Source organism: Protopterus annectens, chromosome 3.part1 (genome assembly GCF_019279795.1).
Source record: "Protopterus annectens isolate FY-2018-M chromosome 3.part1, PAN1.0, whole genome shotgun sequence".
NCBI lineage: Eukaryota > Metazoa > Chordata > Ceratodontiformes > Protopteridae > Protopterus > Protopterus annectens.
In genome coordinates, this window is record NC_056732.1 from 991,024,021 (window position 1) to 991,045,155 (window position 21,135).

Below are 21,135 nucleotides of genomic sequence, written 5' to 3' on the forward strand. Positions count from 1 at the left end.
AGGTAAACCAATCCAGCTGACCACCCCCAGTCAAGCTTACAGCTTTGTTCCAGACTCGCATACCTCTCAACTGTACAGATTTTCACAGAATGCCCAGATTTTGCCTCATATTTTCAGTCTGTTTTTCATAAAATTGTTGTCTTCTAGCAAATCATTGAAGATTAAAGTCAGAAAATGAGTGTTATTCTATTAAGTGTTGCTTCATGAGATTACATTTCAACACCAGGACTACAAAAATGTTAAATTGTCCTAGCAAGAGACACAGATGTAATTTTAATTTTATCATCCAAAACCTGAGGCTCACTTTACAAAGTTCTACATTTTGCCTGAAATGGTAATTGCGACTAAGTGTAGGATGCAATGGCCAATTGTTATTTAAAGAAAAAAAAGCCCAAATTCCATTAAAAAGTTATCCATTTTATTTCTATTTAAGGTACAAATGAGAAAACAAGCAATGACCATATTATATGCAAACTCCAGCTCAGTTCACTGTGCAAGCTTTACGCACAATGTATACAGCAGATCAGATCACCCTAGTTAGTAGCAGTCCTGTGCAGGTACATAACTTGCAGTAAGTTCCATTCCACTGAAATAGTCATGAATGCTGGGCTAGCATGAGCAGCAGTCAATGATCCTCAACTCCTCCTCACATAAGAAATGCCAAGTTACTTGGGGTAGCAGCTATCAGAGGGAAGGGATGGCTTTATTACAGCTGCCTTACATGACAAAAGGCTCTTTTCATTTCAGATGTAAAGCAGAAAGGCTAAGTGGAATCTGTTGAACTCACTTCCAGAATACAGTCCATTAAATCAGTGTGGTAGTACCTCCACCTGCAAAACCCACTATTATACCACAACCTTCACCTAGTCTAGACACTCCCTCCCTAGCATAACAGAAATGTGTACTGTGTACAGCTCTACCCTGCTAAGGAGTAAGCATCATCGCAAGAGGGGTCACTAACCAAATACGGCTAAAACAAGTGTTGAGCTTCTCAGATCAAAACACACTGCACACTTAGGACATAGCCCTAAAGCTTACTGGGATTTATAAGGTTCAAGATTCATTTTGTGCAATTTGTAACAAGGTTTTTCTACTCAAGACAGCCTATTTTTAGAAGATAGCCATCCTATTATAGGAAACATTCTCTTCTGTCTCAGAAAAACAGGAAGACATCTACAGATGTTTTCTTCTTTACCTTCAGACATACACTGCTAAGTGATGGGTTTTGTTGAGCTAGTGACTATCTATGTAAAAGGACAATTTATTAAGCTGCCATTCAATGGCTCTTCTACAGTGGTTGCCTCCCTCCCTTTTCTAGATAAAAGCAATGCAGAAAATATTTGTAATGTACACCTACCTTCCAGCCAAAAATTACTCCGAGTCATGAACAAACTCGTGATTTTCAGCAGTGGTCAAAGTCTTTTCCCTCTTTGCTCATTACTGATCCCTCAGTCAATTAATACTCATTATGTAAATGAATTTGTGAACTGGAATACAGCACTGTTTCTGAAAAGTTCCAGTTTCAGTCCAGGGTCAATTAAATGACCACAAATGAAGCAATGATTTAAATACAAATGTTACGGTATACAAAAAAAAAATACCAAAAAGTGTATTTAATAAAAATAGTAATAGAAACCATCAATAAGACTACCTTTGCATTTAGGCTGCCAGGAAAAATGGGTAAAGGACTGGTTTCAGAAGTTTGAGGTGGGAAAAGGCAAAAGCAGTGGATGTTAATGGCTTAGTTTGAGTTTTACAAATACCTCTACATTGTCCTCAATCCTTCTCTCTCTCTACTTCTGTGGAGTTTACAGGTTTGTGAAAGGAAAGTCCTAAACTAAAAATTTGCCTGCAAGACACTCAATCTCACACTTGACTAAATAATGCCACTAATTTTCTATTCCTGATCCTTAAACATGTAGGCTCACCCTCTGCAATAATCACACAACCCTCAATTTGTCTGCATTACAAATGCTATTAAAATTTGTCATTTCAGAAATCTCCTTGATAAGACAATGCCACTGTATTCTTAATTCCACCAACATGTACCCAATAACCAAAAAGGCGATCTTTAACACGACCATAATTAAAACTTCTTCCCTCACAATTTTATTAAATTCTCATTCCTCATTTACAGCATCCTCGCAGTTCCCAACAACTTTGAGGCATTACCCATTTTGAAAACTCTGAAAGAACATTATCCAGCCTTGCATTTGCAAAAAAGCAAAGAAAACCATTTCCCTTTACTATTCCTATAAAATCACCCCTCATTTCCGTACATCGCAAACCCACCTTATGTAACAAAATCTTTGCATCAAGACTAGCAAATCAAGAATGGCTCATGCTCTTGAATATATTCCACTGTACGCAACTTAATGCAGCTCATCAGTTTTATATTATGTGAAAATCTGCTTTATTCTATTTGTTTGTACGGCATCCTACATGTACCTTTGCCTTTGGCCCATAAGGCTAAAAAGTACCAGCCCAAGAAGGCTAAAAAGTACCAGCCCATCTGCCTGTTTAACAAATGAAAACTAAAGCAATAGATGAAAGATTATGAAGTAGTCAAGAGGTCTGTTTTGAGCAAAGTTACTGATTTTCTTGGTAAAACCTTTTATAGATGTCAGTGCCAAAGGGATGCTGCATGGCAGTACATACAGGAAAACCAAAGACAGCTAAAGCCCCATTTCTATAAGTTCCTAGGTTCATAGATGTACCAGACTAATGACCACAAAGACTTTTTAGGCCTAGCCATGCACCCCACATTTGACAGGTTCTGCTAAACAAGTGTAAGCATGGGCCTAGGAGATTAACCATTTAATAGCTGCAGGTGTCCATTAGAGACATAGGTACCACACCAGGGATGACTTTCCTATTCCCTACCCAAATGTTCAAGTTGCACTTGAATTCAGTTAGGAAGGAGCTCTGCTTCACATGGATAGAGAGCCTATTCCAGAGAAGGGATGGTCCCTGGGATACATACCAGTCTTTCCATCAGATCCATATCACCGGCAAGGTTTAAGCATTTAGAAAGAGCAACTCTAGTGCTCTTTGTTTTGTAGATATGCAAGAGGCCCATCACTATGAGGTCTGCTAATGTCTTGTATGCCAGGCACAAATCTCCCCTTAACAGCCTGTAGGAGACAGTACAGGGATAAGGCTTTGAAGAAGACTGCACAAGACAAGTTACTTATAGCTTTGTATTCTTTTATTGAGGAAACTCCAGACATTCCAGTTGTTGCAGTTGTTGGATGTGCCTGGTTAGGTACATACTAAAGAGGGGTACTGTACTCAATGATAGGCCTGATGAATGCTGAATACAGTGGCACAGTGACCTCCTTAGACTTAGATGCCATACCTTTATTTGTAAAGTTGCACAACACAGAATGATTCCCCCTACTACTGTAGACACGTGATGGTCAAAGGCTAGATTACTGTTTATGTGTGTCCAAGTCCCTGACTACTGGGTCAACTTTTAGGGTTCTGTTGTCAATATAATAGTTACCAGGGGTGGAGGTCTTCCTAAAGGATATTATGCATTACTTGGCATTTATTAGTTTTAGTCCATGGCTCTGATGCACGTTATTTGTCTGAGTCAGCCCTTCCTGGAGAACATCAGTCTTTTGGGGGGGATTCTATGAACACACTTAATTTACATTACCTGCAAACATGGTCACCCAGAGCCCCCTGACATTGGTCTTGACTTCACAGAAGTAAATGCCAAAAAGAAGTGTTCCCAGGACAGATCTCAGAGGGACTCAATTGTGACTGGCCTCTTTGTAGAGGTGAACTCCCCAATTCTAATTTTCTGGGTCCTGTGAGCCAAATGGCTATCAACTGGCTGACGTAAGAGTTTATACGTAACCTCTTGAGTTTGTCAACAATGCAAGAGTGAGATAATTTGTCAAATGTGCTGGCCATGTCAACATAAGCAGTGTGAACAGTTATATGCCCTTGTACATTGCTTTGATGACCTTCTCAAAAAAAAGTTTACCAGGCTGAGTAGGCATGACCTGCCCTTGAAACCAAACTAGGTTGAATCCAGTGTCTGGAGGTTTCTTAAGTCATTATTGATAATTTTCATGAGAATTCTTTCCATGGGTTTGCACATGAGACTAGGGAGATATATGGGTCTGTAGATATCCCACCTTTGTGCAGAGGGATGACTGCTGCTGTTCGCCATTCATTAGACATGAAGCCCGTTTGGAGGCTATGGTTAAACAATGATTCCAGATGGCCTGATGAGCCCAGACAATATCCCAGGATGTTTTCCAACTTTTACTTCAACAGGATATTACATTGGGTGTGTGCAACACTCTCCCATATTAGTGAGGACCAGATCCAGAATGCTTGCAACCCTGGTTGGCATACTGACAATCTGGTCCAGGGAGTTTGTGTTTACAAGATCCAGGAATCTTGGTTTCAGTATGTTTGGTGTTGTATAGGATTCCCAGTTAATAGTGGGGTAATTAAATGTCACCCATGAATATGGTATTGGTTTGGATAGCAAGTGTTTCTTGTAAGCTTAAATACATGTTATGGGTTTCTTGGGTCATAGATAGGGACTTATAGCTTGCAAGGAAGTGGTATGGCATTTTGCCTATGATGATTTGAATGTGGAGAAGCTCAAATGCCTGTCCTGTTTACCAGCCTTCAGGTATATTTATTTCTGATGTAAATTGAGACACATCCACATTTATTCCCTGTTTGTGTAGTAGTTCCCCACAGATGCACCTTAAATTATATTAAAAAGTAAAGATGTGACATTTAAAAAATTATCTCCCCTGCTGGCAAGTGTCAGAAACAGACCCGGTGTACACCTGCCAACACAAGACATCTACTAGCATTTACAGTCAATTATCTGAAGTTTTCTCCGCATACTGTGAGCATTTGTTTTGTGGACTGAAGAAAGCATGACAGTGTACTCTAGAATGCCTTGGGGCAAGTGCTGCAACACTCTGGGGTCCCAGGACCCCAGATGTATGCCATTAGTTGGTCCCAATAACCTGATCTAGTAGTTTGTACACTAATGGCCCTAAAAACACAAGCAAGTCAAGACATACAGTTTACTCAGTCATGCAGGGAAGTCTGTCACCTGCATGACAGACAAGTCCAGAATGTTTTTGGCCAAAATGCAAATGCACATTCAGCTGTCAATCTGTCCTTACCGAGAATTAAAAAAGATCTCAGATGATTACTCAAATATGCGGGTGAGGAACCCTGAACATGGAGGAGTGGTTCACTTCAAACAAAAATATGTCTTTCAAAGACAGTATCCAGGGCTTTTTTTGTGATCACCTCTGACTTCTTGGTCTGATGAATTACTAGAGACAAGTGGTTTTAAACCTTAGTGCAAACAGGATTTACACCCCAGTTCTCTAGCTTCTTAGTTCATTACATTAGCCAATATTTTGTAATGCAAATTATTACTTCACAGTGACTTTTCCCTACTATTTTCAAAATATAGTACGATGCATGTGTACCTGCAGAAAACCATTCCATCCAATGCCAGTCTCACAGAAACTGCCCCATCAAACACAAAGCTGTCCAATCAGCACTACTAAATGTCAAACAGACCAACATCAAGTCTTCAAGACAGGCAGTGAAGCAAACACTTTTAGGGTATCATAGGTTCAGGGACACCATTCTGAGGGACATGTAACAATGTAGTTTGTATAATGTGCAAGAAAAATTCAAACTGAGTAACACTTCAGGGCAGCTTAGCTTTCAGAAAATTTATTACCCCCCCCCCCAAAAAAAAAAAAAAAAAAAAAAAAAAAAAAACACAACAATGCTCTTCTCTGTCCCCTTGAAGAAAAAAAAAAAAAAGTGTACAGAATGCGTTCTTCTAGCAGTAGAAAGGCCAATCGCTCTGTAAAGGCCATTGCTAAGCTTCACAACTGTTGAACGCATGCATGTCTAAAAAAGAATAAGGGCAGCTTCCTGACTGCCCCAGGCCACATGGATGCCTGGCCCACAGAAGAAACAGTAACACTGAGCATGAACTTCTGTATATAAAGCAGCAGTGCTAGTCTGCTGTGGCACCGGGCCAGCTCTAGCAACTGAACATTGCTGTCATGCCTTTGTTTCAACAGCTAAAGCTGTTTAACATCTCTGTTTCAGCAGCTGCAAGTGTCTTGCTGACAAAGACCCTGCTGTGGTCAAAGACAGTTCACAGGCAAACAAGTTTATCTGCAGCATGTGTGTCTATATTAAATGCCATTATATCCACCCTAATTCATTTACTGCTAATTACACATCTCACTATTCAGATATTACAAACTTTCAATTCTGTCTTTAGAAGCAGTACTAACTCGGCAACATAAAAAGGTTTTTAGAGAGTCTTCCACTACTGATAATATATTCTGCTGTTCTGCAATGATCTGCAAAAGTGATGTAGCCACTACCACCATCATCAAGTGTGCATGCATGTTATATCTTAGTCCACACACAGACTTTGATGATAACAAGCAGGCAATAAAGGTGATGTCTCAATCTACACCAAAAACAAGCTCACCTCAAGACTAGTCAAACATGACACACAAGCCTCTCCATGTCTGAATTACTATAGGTAAAGTCACATACCATATTCTTGCAAGCTACAGTTCTTCCTATTTGACCTAGGAAACCCATAACTCACACTGATGTATTGGAGACTCTCACCATTCAACCAGATACCATACTCAGGGGCAACTATCGATCCCACTATAAACTGGGATTCATAACATCCAAGCCCAGAGATTCCTTGACATTGTAAACAAATACCCTGGATCATAGTCCATGTGTTCAGAGGTACAAACATAATGAACTTGGCTGTGACAAACTTGGAAGAATGCTGCCCCCCCCCCAGGGTGCAACATCCTCACTGAGAAGTCAGACCATACAGCTGTCCCCTTGGGAATAAAAATAAAGCCAATGACCCCAGCTAACACCATGGCAGAAACTATTCAAAAGCAAACGTCATAAAGTGATAACCTGGCAAAATTGTAAACGCCACTAAATCCTGCAAACAGAGCTTCCTACTTGGAATTCTTCATAGAAACTTTGTACAACACATTGAGGCAACTGTGCCCACCAGGAATTAGTTCAGACTAAAGTAATAAAATGCACACGGGTGGAATCTTAACATAAATAGATTGTACAACATCATGACAAATTTTATGAAATGCATTACCCAATAGGATAACTCTCTTATCAATCTAAACAAACTAGGGCAAATCAAGTCTATCAAAAGGCTTTTAGCTTTAGCTGTAACCTCAAAGGCATCATGCAACAACATACAGAACCAATTTTAAATGGAGCCACTTACACTGACCCAGAAGATATAGCAATGCACTGGCTGAAATTCAGTTTCAATTCTCCACCCCCAGCTACCCCTCAAGAAATGCAATCAAACTAGCAGATCCTTAAAGTATTTCATTGATGGGCCCCAACAGTATCACAGATCACTAGTACAAAACATGACTTATCAGGACCACTGTAGACACTTTTCAACTATAGCCTCTAGTCAGGCTTCATGCCTATTGAATGGAGAACTGCAAAGGTTATCCCTCTGCACAAGGGAAGGCCATCTATGGATCCTAGGAGCCACAGATACATAAATCTCATATACAAAGCCATGGAAAGAATTATGGAAATGATTACATAGGAAACAAACACTTCATCCAACCCAGTTTGGCTTCAGAGGGAAGATCACACCTACTTACCTTCTGAACTTCAAGAAGGTCAACAAGGTAATTGGCAAGGACAAAATAGGACCTACTTCCCAACTTGATCTGGCAAAGGCATTTGACACAATACCCCATTCAGGTATTGTCAACAAACTCATGGAATTAGGCACAAACCCCCATGTTACACACTGGAGAGCCAGCTGGTTCTTAGATAAGACTCAAGAAGTTAGGACAGGAGAGTCCACCTCTACAAAGACTGGTCACTAGCAGAGTTCCTCAGGATTGTGTTGCGTCCACTCCTTTTTGGCATCTACTTCTCAGAAGCCTAGGACAATATTAAGGGTCTCAGGATGAAGAAATTTGCTGGTTATTGCAAACTAGGAGCAGTCGTAGAATCTCCCAAAGACACCAATTTCCCCCAGGAAGGGCCAACATACAAAACCAGTGCCAGAATCAGTTTAAAACTATATGCAAAGAAATGCATACAAGTACCCTTTGGAAGCTCATCTATCAGAGGAAACTACCTCAATGACAAAACAGCCCTAAGTAGACCCAGTAGTTTGGGATTTTGTAGACAGCAACATGGCTTTCGACAAACATGTGTTAAAAGTAGTAAGGAAATCATTCAATGTTATTCAAATTAAAACACAATTATATGGCATCCAGGTCCAAGAAAGCCATTGTTCCATTGTATCTGGCCCTTATCAGCCCCATCACTGGTTACAGCTCCTCATTCAGTATGTTCCTGACTAGGTGCGTACAAAAACTGGAACATCTACAGAAGCTCCCCACAAAATGAATACAGTTGTAAACATGTCCTAAGAGGATAGATTCAAAGCCATATCCCTATATGGTCTTCTACAAATTGTACAGGGAAAATCTATGCCCATCATACAAGGTATCCTTAGATCTCACTCTGAAGGACCTCTTTCAGTATTAGCTCACAGGATGATTTGTGAAAGAGAAGACAGCCAAACATAATATCCAGTCCACACAATCTCCATTTACCTGATTATGTGGAGAGACTTATACAAATAATAGCAAACGCCATGAGGATCAGGAAGAAAATGGCCAAGTAGCCTAACCAGGATCCCACAATGAACATGGAAAGTTGTATAGGGAGGATTGCAAATAGCAGTAAGAAAGCACATATTATGCTTCATGTAGTATAGCGTTTCTTTCATATACTATTATAACTATCTCTATACACTCCCAGGCTAAGCCTGACATTTTCACATGAATCAGTGAGACATCCCAGTAGAAAAAGAGATGTGCCTATCAAGGCTAAGCCTGAAATTGGTTCACAGGAATCAGGGAGACATCCCAGTAGAAAAAAAAAAGATGTGCTTATTCAATATTTGTATACTGCAAACACATACATACTTCTCTTGTTTTGCTTAAATATTTACCTTCCCTTGCCTCTACTCCTCTTTCACCATCTCTATTCTATTCAAGGCAACCCAGTATCTTACATGTAGGCTCTGTCATCAGGTTTAGCCCTTTCAGTCTTTTACCATGTGTCCTGCTGCATACCCAGCATGCCTTCATTGTATACCTTTAACAGTCTTTCAAACTAAAGCAATATTCATTTGCATTACAAAAAGTTAAAACAATAAATACATATCCATGTACCTTTCCCAGTCAGCTTACTGAAAGCATCTAACTCCACAGCATTCTGTATAGTTGCTTCACCAACTACTGCCACATTTAGGACTGCCTCCACAGTCAATTTTCTTTTGATAGCATTTTTCTGTATGTATCAAACACAAGTCAGCCATTTAATGCATTTAGCTGCTGCTCCACTTCAGGCTCTAATGTACTTTTCTATCAAAGTATTTTAAGAATCTGCTTAAAAGAAGATTATGATCAGGGCCAGTCCTAACAATTGCATGGCCCAGTTTAAACAATTTTGACCCCTCCCAACCTACTGCTACAACCCTTCTTCAATGCAGGTTTTCTGGACTTAAGACCATTTCAGATTATGCGTCAGGAATATATGCCATTACTCTGTACTAAAAAGATATATTTATTGGTTTATATTATGTTCAAACAGAAATAAAATACTGGAGTCCTGGAAATACTCCCAGATCCAGCATCTTGAATAGTTCTTCTCTCAAGCATGCTATAAGGGACCTGTTTGACGGGCCTCTGAGGTGCCATCTACATGGTATTTCATCAGGTGGGTGCACTGTGACTTGATACAACCACATTCCCAAACTGCTATAGAAGTGAACAAATCACCAAAACCTAGGTGGCAGATAGCTGTACACCTCCCGGGTTCTCAGGTTTGACCACATCTCACATTCTGCTCATTTGCTGTAAAAAAGGTTTCTTGCTACCCCCTCACTCAAAGCAGTACCTTGCAAAGGGAGAACACTTTGTAATCCATCCCACAAGGGGCACAGTGGTTTTCCCCATGGAAGCAAAATTGCCTGTGGCTCCAGCATGGGCTGTTCCCTAATCTGCAAGCTGTATCCAGAAGACGAAGGTTTAAACATTACCCTGAAAGACTAAGTCTAACAGAGTCACACTTGCACAATGAGATCAAGTTAGTGAACTAGCATCTACAGCCTCTGAATACATTAAGACAAAAAAGAAAGAATTCAAATCAGCAGCCCTAGAGTAAACACCCTGGTCCAGTGCAAAACTAGCATTTAACCATGACCACATTACTAAGTTACAGCCATCCCAGTACATGGCTGACATAGCAAGTCCAGTGCAAAACTAGCATTTAACCATGACCACATTACTAAGTTACAGCCATCCCAGTATATGGCTGACATAGCAAGTCCAGTGCAAAACTAGCATTTAACCATGACCACATTACTAAGTTACAGCCATCCCAGTATATGGCTGGCATAGCAAGTCCAGTGCAAAACTAGCATTTAACCATGACCACATTACTAAGTTACAGCCATCCCAGTATATGGCTGACATAGCAAGTCCAGTGCAAAACTAGCATTTAACCATGACCACATTACTAAGTTACAGCCATCCCAGTATATGGCTGACATAGCAAGTCCAGTGCAAAACTAGCATTTAACCATGACCACATTACTAAGTTACAGCCATCCCAGTATATGGCTGACATAGCAAGTCCAGTGCAAAACTAGCATTTAACCATGACCACATTACTAAGTTACAGCCATCCCAGTATATGGCTGGCATAGCAAGTCCAGTGCAAAACTAGCATTTTAACCATGACCACATTACTAAGTTACAGCCATCCCAGTATATGGCTGGCATAGCAAGCTCAGAAGTCAAAACGTCTTTTTCAACATGCACTTGCCAGACTGCAGCCTCTGTAAATTACTGAGCACACCTCTGAATCATTGACACTAACAGGATATCACTGTCTGCTGGTGAAGGAGAAATCATGCAAACACAACCAAAAAGTGCCTCTCATCTGAAATTTACTCCTCTGGGCTATAAAAAAAAGACAGAAGCCCTAGGACTCCACAATTAACAAGTGCACAACACAAGTACTATTGGGCCAGAGTAATCCAGACAGAACTTTTCAAAATGTCTCACTCTCCCTTTAGGGTAGGAGCCTCTTATCACAAAGAACGGCCTTTCTAGCAGTTCACTACAGTGCTGGAATTAGCATATCTTACTTTCTTGGACAGCTAAGGAAGTCTGCACTACACTGACTACTTAGAAAGGGGGTTCTGAATACCTCCGTTTCTTTCTCCACCAGTGTAAACCTGCTTAAATGAAAAAATCTAACAGTTAAAAGTAGAACATCCAAATTAAGAACCACTAACCCTGCAAAAAATGTATCCAAGTAAACCTGTGGGATTCCACAAAGCACTAAAATGTGCCATTTGTGTGATGTGACCTTAAATAGCCCATATATGGGACCTCATCTGAAAGGCTTTACAACCTTCTTGTGGTCATGGCTCTTGTATTTGCTCTCCTCTTGGCCCACCTTTCAATTAGTTGCAGTTGTGGCTGTAGTGATTATCAGCCTGTTTTAACATTCATGGTGCTGTGAGACCATGAGCACAGCTAATTATGGGAGACTGACAAGTGGAAATGACTATGAAATTGTGACTAAGGAGCAACTATTACATTTAGGCAATTTCTGGCAAACACCAGACTGTTTGCGGTATGGCGGGGCCCCTAGAGGGACTGGGGATCTTACTGGGCCAAACAGTTTCAATTGGCCTAAGGCTATGTCCCTGATTGCATCAAACTGTTACTGACATGTTAAAGCTTCTGTAAAGTGTAATGGTCATGTTCTGAAGCATGTACAAGTGACCAACCAATGGAATTGGATTTAACCTTCATACTATATACAGCTTTTAATATAAAAATTACACTGGTTTGCATTTTGTTTTACTGAAAAATACACCCCAACCATCAAATTTATGTAAAGCTGAAAATCCTTGCTATGACAGTATGACAACCTGAACTCAAACACCTCACTACTTTTAAAGTCCATAATTACTCTTTTGCATAAAGACAGCAGTCCAAATGAACTGACTATCTGCACATCCCAATACTTTCACCCCATCATAAATCTTAGAAAAATACATACACAATTACTAAAGCATCTCTGTGATGATAACCTCTTCTCCCCCACACAACATGGCTTTCGCCATGGACATAGTACCACCACTGCATTTACTTTCCTTTACCAACACCATAAATAAAGCTCGACTCCAGCCCATCAACCTCCATTATCTTATTGGACCTATCCAAGGCATTTGATATGGTCTCACAGTCTATGCTTCTACAACAGCTTCAATCTATTGGTTGCTCTTCAGATACTCTGACATGGTTCTCCAGCTGTCTAAACAGTAGGGAACAATCAGGTAAGTGGCTTAATATGCAATCTGGATACCTACCCAACACTGGAGTCCCCCAGGGGTCTATACTTGAGCCCCTCCTTTTTAACATCTTTATCAATAACCTTCATACAGCTTCCCAACATAGTACACTTGTCCAATACACAGACGATTCTACCATCATCTCCTCTTGCAATAACTTAACAGAACTCCAAAGCATAACTCAAAATGCCTTTACATCTATTGAAACATGGTTAAACAATGCACAGCTACTTTTGAACCCCCCCAAAAAATCCAAACTCCTTCTCTTTACAACCAAAGAACCTATTTTGGACTATAGGATACTTTCTCGTAATAACACTCAAATTGAAATAGTAAAGACTGCTAAACTACTAGGTTTTACAATAAACAACAAACCCTCCCATGAACAACATATTCTCTGTACTATAAAAAGACGACCCACTTCAAGCTTAGTGAACTTTATAGACGAACTGTAGTTGGACCACTAGGATAAAACTTGCAAATACTATGCTACTTCCTTCCCTCCTTTATGGTTGCCAAATTTTCACTAACCTTCACACTTCACTTATGAGCAAACCGCAATCATGCTACTATAAAACTGAAAAAAATTGCTTCTAAAAAGCTTAATCGCACACACCACTGCCTGGCCACAAATGAATTCAGTTGGCTTGAATTTCCCCAATATCTAAATTTCACCCAACTAGCTCTCATGCATAAATTTACAACCCAAAAAATTGCCCCACTCTGCAAACCTTAATTCAAACGTACTCCCCAATCTGGAATCTACTTTCTGCTAAACACTTTCCACATCTAACCAAACCCAACATACAAGCTGGACAAAGCTTTTATCCCCATCACTAAACTATGGAATGCTCTGCCCTGCACTCAACTGGACTCTCTACATAGTGGGTTTTAAGTTCAGATTTAAAGCTCTCTCAAAAAATCTAACTGCCCTTGCAACTTCTTGTCTAAACCATCCTGAATATGCAACTGTGTCATCCTACTTACTACTTTTTTAGTCCAACTACTAACTAACTACTCCTACTTTCAGGTAACAGCCCTTTTGCTACAGTTTTGCTATTTTTTCCTATAGTACTTCACTACAGTTGAATTCTGTTCTGCACAACGTGACCCTCTCGTGTGTCTGCAAATGTACTTTCAATTTTTCTGTATTTGTTATTTTTATTTCTTGCATAAAATTACAGATGCAATGCATTCCATTGTGGAGTTTTGTACTTTATTTTGTAACTTGTTTTCATTTGGATAACATCATAGATGTACGAGTTTTTATTTCTTGGAGCTTTTCTCCCCGGGCCTCCACTGAAAATAAGTTTAAACCCACTGGACTTTCCCATTCAACAAATGTCAATACAATAAATAAAATAGGGGCACTGAATTTTACAAATAAATGGCTCTTTAGTCATTCAAGTTCCTCATATAATCAGTTCTATATACTTGCCAGCACAAGGACTACCTCACCTTCTGCACCATTTTTGGCTAACTACATTTACCTCTTCTCAAACTCTGCTGTCTTGAGTAGCCATGCACACAGAGGGGCCAATGCCTTTAAACAGGCCATTGATGCAACTAAATGAAGAAAACCAGACCGGCAGTCAAGACATCAATTTTTTTTTTTTTACTAGGCTAAAACTGTTACAATACAGTATACCCACCTGCAAGTGTGCAAGTATAATCTATGTACAGAGTTGGCACTCTGGTACCTCACCTACTTCAGCAGGTCCTTCACAGGACACCTCAAGTAAGACAGCTACCACTGTTCGGGACAAACCCAAGGTCAAAGGGCATTTCTTCATTAGAATATTTTTATTTATTTATTTTTTTTTTTATTTAACATTTGTTGACCAGGAATGTCCGACTAGGTTCCACAGAGCCTGTTTTCAGTGGAGGCCCAGGGAGAAATGCTCCAGATGCATGTCTTTGGAATGTGGGAGGAAACCGGAGTACCCGGAGGAAACCCACGCGAACTCAGGGAGAACATCACTTCCCCATGCTCATATTTTTCAAGAATATGCCAATTTAAAATAAATGTCAAATACTAGATTAAAACCACTATTTTCCCAGAAATGCATTTTTTAATCATTAACTGAAGACAACAGGACTTTTGCTAGACCAGGACCTTTTTCATCAATCAGGGAGAAATAGAACTCTCTACACAGAGATACTGTAGGACACTATATATTAATTGAATTTCTCTACTGGGCTCATAGGTAAGCATACTTAACCGCTGGACAAAGCCATAAATAATGGGGGGAGGGGGACAAAGAACCACAATTTGGGACAATTATTAAATATTCCTCTTAAAAGCGTAGAAAGTTGATATAATAAACCGGTTTTGCATTAACATGAATTTCTCTGAAGGGTATAATGTCTGAAACTCAAATCGGTCAATATTTTCTGATTTCAGTCCTCAATGATTTGTCAAAGATTGGCCAGAAAAACGAAATTTTGAGGAACAGACTAAAAATATAAGGCAAATATCTGGACAGTTGAGAGGTATGTAGACAAGTACTAAGCTAGTTGCCCTTGTAGGCCATTTTAAGCTTAACTAATTCCTCCAAGGTAAGATTCAAATCTTGCACCTTTTGTCTGTGAGAAACACACTAACCATTGTCAACCTCCAACCCAAAGCAGCAAGACAGAAATTTTACAGAAGTCTGTACATCAGGTCCGAAACTATACAGCTACATTTTTTTAGCAATGCATGCACTTAAAAATGAGACAACAGGAAAGACAGTAATGTATGGAGATGATGAGGAAATGCGAGATTGTGAGCATTATATACATATTTACATGCACATATAAATATTGAAGAAATATAAAAGACACAGTTTTGATGTAATGGAAAGTAGAACATTAAAGCTAGAGATCAAGCATTAAAATAGTGAGGCAGGAACCTCCAACAATAAAAATTATTGTATTTCAGGGGTTACATATTAGTGCTCTATAAAATATTACGTACTTAGTTGTAGACTAAAGGATTCAATGATAGAATCAACTGACCAGTCTAGCTCTCCATTCAAAAATCATGAGCGTAAGCCAGGTCTTCAAGTTATGGATGACCTGTAACAACTCGTTCTGAACCATTGGTAAGTGGTCTCATTCTACAGAGACACTGCTTTAAACAAAAGCCAAAACTATAAAATAGCATTTGGCAATGGCAAAATAAAGAAACGTTGTTTGCATCTTAAATTTTAACCAAATTCCACTCAAGTCTAAACAGCTTCTCAGTTCCATATTTTCAGGGACTTTTGAGTCAATAGTTCTTGTATAAAGAACATCTACACTAAAATGAATCTCTACCAGCTGCAGGCAGTCCTCTCACTTAACCTAACAAGAGTGGATATATTCATGTGCTGCTAGAAACAGGGAAGCAAATTTCATAGGTAGGCAAATAGGAGCAATTTATTCATATATACTCGGCTTCAGCCATAACCCCCTAACCCCTTACTCTGGTAAGGGGGAAAAACTTCAAAATATTGCTTTGTCACTGAAAACAACTGAAGCTCCAGATGGTCTCTACTGCCCGAAAGGCAAACAGGTGCCAAATGTAGTGTCTGTTAAGTTTTAAATCCACAAAGACATTCTGTCTGCAACTCTTGTCACATGAGGCAGGTGGACGCTAAAGGCCATCAAACACTGCAATGCAAAGCAGAGTACATTATGCAGACAGTACACTGCTATGAAAGTTTGTCACTTCAGAACCACATAGAAGGACACCAAAACTACTGCTGTGAAAGTTTTTTAGAGACATATTTTTTTTTACATTTGTTGACTGGGATAGTCCAACTGGATACATGTCCATTTTCAGTGGAGGCCCGAGTAGAAAAGCTCCAGATAGAACACAACAACAGATATGTCAAACATTTACAAATCCCTCTAGTAGGGACTCACAATATATACAGTGTGTAATAGTATACAAAAGCAACAGGTTGCAGCAAGCTATTATGAGCAAGAGATGCGTACAATATTAAATTTAAATAAGGCATTGAATAAGTAGTGATTCATCGGTATTAGTACAGGGACAAAGCCAGTGCTCTTTAAAATACTGTTTGATGCCTTTTTTGAAGAGACTTAAAGAAGGTTTGAGGGTAAGGTAAGGTTAGATGGAAGTGAATTCCAAGTTTTACCAACAACGTTGGCAAACAGGGAGTCGCCGGCTGAGTTAATGGCTTTGTGGGTATGGACCAACAGTTATTGGATGATCGTAGCTGCCTTGAATTACTGTATGGCTTTGAGTGCCGGAGTATTTTCAGGGCAGTACAGAATTTTGTGTGCTACTATAAGCTGATTGAGCAGAAGTAGTCCAGGCAGTTCTAGCCACCAGAGAAGACTGAGGTTTTGATAGGGATGTGTCCTACATGTTGAGCCTATGGCAAACCTGGCAATATGGTTGTAACAGTGAGAGCTTGCTAAGTTCAGTTTTGCTCAAATTGGAGAGTATAAGGGATACATATAGAAGGGCAGAGAATAGGTGTGAGAGGGCGATTGCAGTCCTAGCTAACGGAGTTAGAAAAGGTTTGCTTCTATATAATGAGCCAAGCTTCTTATTAATGTTTTTTTTTATAGTTATATTGATATACAGATCGGAGTTAGAAAAGGTTTGCTTCTATATAATGAGCCAAGCTTCTTATTAATGTTTTTTTTTTTATAGTTATATTGATATACAGATCAAATTTGAGATTATTGTCCACTATTACTCCTAAAAGCTTAGTATGGTCATCTGGAAATATCAAATGAAAGAATGCTGGAGATTAAAAGATTGTGTGGAAACTTGGTAGAAAAAAGTGGGTGAAATTTCTCACACTAACTAAAATTGTTACCAGTACTACAGAAAATACACACTTTACACATTTCAAAGTGATAAAATTAAAAGCCCACATAGTGATTTTACTCAAAAAAGCAAAGCTCAGTGGCAGTCCAACAAAGCATTCCTAAGACAAGGTAGAAATTCCAAAATACAAAACTCCAATGAGCAAGATAAAAAAAAAAAAAAAAAAAATTCAAGCGCTTTCATCCTAATACATTACACTTCATCAGAACCATTTCTACATATTGACAAATTTCATTAATAGTCTAAAATAGCCATGTGACAAAAAGCAAGCCACTTTTAACTGAAGGTCAATCCCATATACGGCAATAAAAAAGAAATATATAAAAAAAGCATAAAAACTAGCCAGATTCCAAAATCTAATAACAAAAAGTTATAATACAGTTGCCTTTCTCCTTAAAATAGGGGCAATGGAGATATGATCGTTAATACCTGGAATCCTCATGGAATTCAACCTAAGCTGTCACTAATTCACATTCAACTCCATTTTCATTTCAAAGTGAACATTTGTCTTACTTTGGTACGCTTAACAATGTTACAGTTTATAACAAGGAGAACCCTAATAAATCAGTTTTCAAATTATATCAGTCAGCTTCATCATGGGGAAGTCATGATGGCGTGGCTCCCAAGTTAAAACAAGCACTTTTCACAAATACAAATAATTAAAACAATATTTGACCCTGTCCTTTTAATACATAGAAGGGATTCCCCCACTATAAAATGTTTGAGAACGAAGAGATTTTAACATAGAAGCTGAGGAATGTAGCTAGTTTGTCTGCTTAACTGAGTACACGCAAAGAATTTGGCGACTAATCTCTTAATGCACATTTCATGCTGCCCAAATTCATCTTGGATGTGCAATCTGTGTCTTACTGCAATTCAACTCTCTCTGGAATGAAAGACATTCTGAAACAGAACTAAACTTATATTTCCAGTAGGGGGCAAGATAAGACTTACCAATGCCAAGGTAACACTTCAAAATGTCTTGTAGATGGTTCAAACACCTGTGAACGGTACACCACACACTATGTGCCACTAGTTCTGATCAATCTTTATACTTACACGTTGTCATTTCACAGCGATGATTTTGCAACAGAGTATATGGAAAACAATGGCCTGCCACAATACCCACGAGTATGGATATGCAAATCCTGGCCATAAAAAACACTATTCTCTCTACAGAAACATACACAGTTCAGGACAATCTCTGTGAAAAAAAAGCAACCGGGGCCGATTCCTACTACTGTGATTACGAAGAGCAAACGACCTGGACCACCGAGTTTGGTTGATCTTTACCATTTACTAACAAAATACACCAGAGCTTAAATGGAAACTTTTGTCTTCATGAGAACTCTGCCTTTATAAGATGCTGCTACTTAGCAAGTTCATTTCCAGTGTTAATAAACCATTCCCCACATCACCATGAAATAAGTTTATGCAAACAACAAACATGAAGGTCCCCCATTACTACTATGTATGGGAGACCACTACCAGAACTATGACGGTCCCATTTTACGTTCAGAGCTCCAATTAACAGACACAAGCCTGGGAAGTTTTTATGGTACAAAAACGCTGACGTTTGTAAACCTGCAAAACTTTGCGAGCAACGGTTTACAGGTCGATACTCTTAAACTGGTAAATTATGGTTATAGAGCTGAAGCACTTTGGAGTGGATACATTTGTAACTCGGGAACCATAGAACTGATGCTGCCTGAAGAGGAGATGCAGCCTAACCAAATAAATAAAAACAGACTACAAAGTGCAACATACAATTTTACACTAACGTATATAAGGCAGTTAAACTGCTAGTACCAAATCAACCATTTGCAAACACAACACAAAATATCACATTTATTGGCATTTGAACACCTTAAGGAGTATGCAAAAAAAGTGCAAAAAGCAGCCTTTAATATTTCACTCATCCAAGTCTCACAACACTTAATGATTAAAAGAAGCAAGGCGTGATCTAAGGTTTGCTATTCCACGTATCCTCTGGCATCACCTTCTGCATTTTAGCATGCTATTCAGCAGTCTGAGTTACAGCAGTTCATTCAAACACAATTAAAAACTGTAGCTCAACCGCACAGCTGCAATATCACACAAGAGACATATAAGTATTGATACACTACAGCAAATATTTGACCAGTTGGAAATGACCGCGCCTATAAAAGTGACAGTGCACATCGACTTTTTTCTGTACCTGAGAAAGTTCAGCACAGCTACCTCAGGCTCTGTTCCCACATCTGAGAGGTGGAGGCGTCTTTTTTTTTTACTTTCTCCCTGTGCGGCTCACGGAAAGACCACACAATCCATCAGACAAAGCACTACCCTAATGCATGCTGTAATGTCCACACTTAGACGAGCTGACACTCACTGACCCTCCGACCATCTGTTGAAACGACTTTGGAGAGCGCACCCCCGTCGTCTCTCGGACTAGCCCACCCGCGGCGTCCAATTGTGTCACGCCGCCGCTGCGCGCCCCCTTTTTCCAAGTCTGCCCCAGAAGTACAAGCTGAGAGTCAAACAGAAGCACAACACTAGCAAGCCCAAAGCTGCACAACTTATCTACTCTTTGAAAATGAGAAACTCTGCAGCAGATATTAGTTTTTCTAACAGCAAAAAGGGGGCAGCTATTAAAAAAGGGGTGGTACCAAAACGAAGGTGGAGATTGATGCAGTTACCCAGTCACGGCTAGTTGTTACACTACTTGTAATGCCACAGGACGACCCTGGGACCTCCGCGGTGGGATGTATAGGGGTATAGTAGTAATCACTTGTTATGTTTATCGTAGTTCGCATCTGACAGCTTTGTGGGGTCGTGATGATAAGGCCTTATTCTTTTATGTTAATCTGAGACTAAAGAGTGGATAGTCATCTATATTTAAAGTACCTTCACTGAGAGGTGTAGTCCGTCATACTGCTCCCATATCTACGGAAGCATGGAGATAATTTAGAAATCTTCAGTCTGCTTTGTGTTATATAAGTGTGTAAACCTTAATTTAAATTGGAGTCAGGACGCAAAACGTTTGTTTGCACTTGTTTAGCTAAGTAGCCATTATAATATCACGAGCTTTCTTGTTACAAACGGCCCTGAGACTTTGTGCTACTTCTCTTTTCGAGTGGCGGGTAATTTACCAGTTGATTAAATGCAGTTGCGGTTGAACGTGATGGCAGGGGAATATGTAGAAGTTATGTGAGTGCTGGTCGTGAAGGAATAATAAACGCCAGAGTGTTCCCATTGCGCTTTTTTTCTGTAAAATACTTGCAGGTTTGACTTTAGCTTTTAACAACTGGCTATCCTACTAAAGATGACAACACAAAGTGTATCTGCTGGCGTACAAATATATATATATATATATATATATATATATATATATATATATATATATATATATATATATATATAATGTTTATAACAGACACATGGTATTGCTCGTGAAGGAAACGCGCGTAATCGCTGAAGTGCCCTCCCCCATTTGCTTCGCATACCGTGCGTTTTTAACTAGTTTGTGATGTTCCAAAATAATTCGTACCCCTTTTACTACAAAGTTGGTTTGGCTGCGGGTAGCTTTCCATATTTCATGGTAATGCGAATAAAAACGTGTCCTAAAACTACTCGTGAACAGGGATGAAGCCGAAAGTATACATTTTGTATTCTAGCTTAATGTTGTTGTCGCCACCTGTCATTTTAAAACGTACTCAACCTAGGGTTACCACCTGGCCCACTTTGCGAGGGACAGTCCCTCTTTGGGCAGTTGTGTCCTGACCAAAAAATATTAAAAATGGCCAATGTCGTGCTATTTTAG

At 39.4% G+C, this 21,135-nt stretch overlaps 1 protein-coding gene across 2 annotated transcripts in view; it reads right to left on the reverse strand.

Annotated features, from left to right (window-relative positions):
• Positions 1–19,926, reverse strand: part of SULF1 (sulfatase 1) — a 492,521-nt gene extending 472,595 nt beyond the window's left edge. The window contains exon 1 of one of the 2 annotated variants that reach the window (XM_044067158.1): positions 19,531–19,926. The gene's annotated coding sequence lies outside the window, so the exon portion shown is untranslated. The remainder of the gene's footprint in view (positions 1–19,530) is intronic. The other variant, XM_044067159.1, reaches the window with a different exon arrangement.
• Between the last annotated feature and the right edge of the window lie 1,209 nt (positions 19,927–21,135).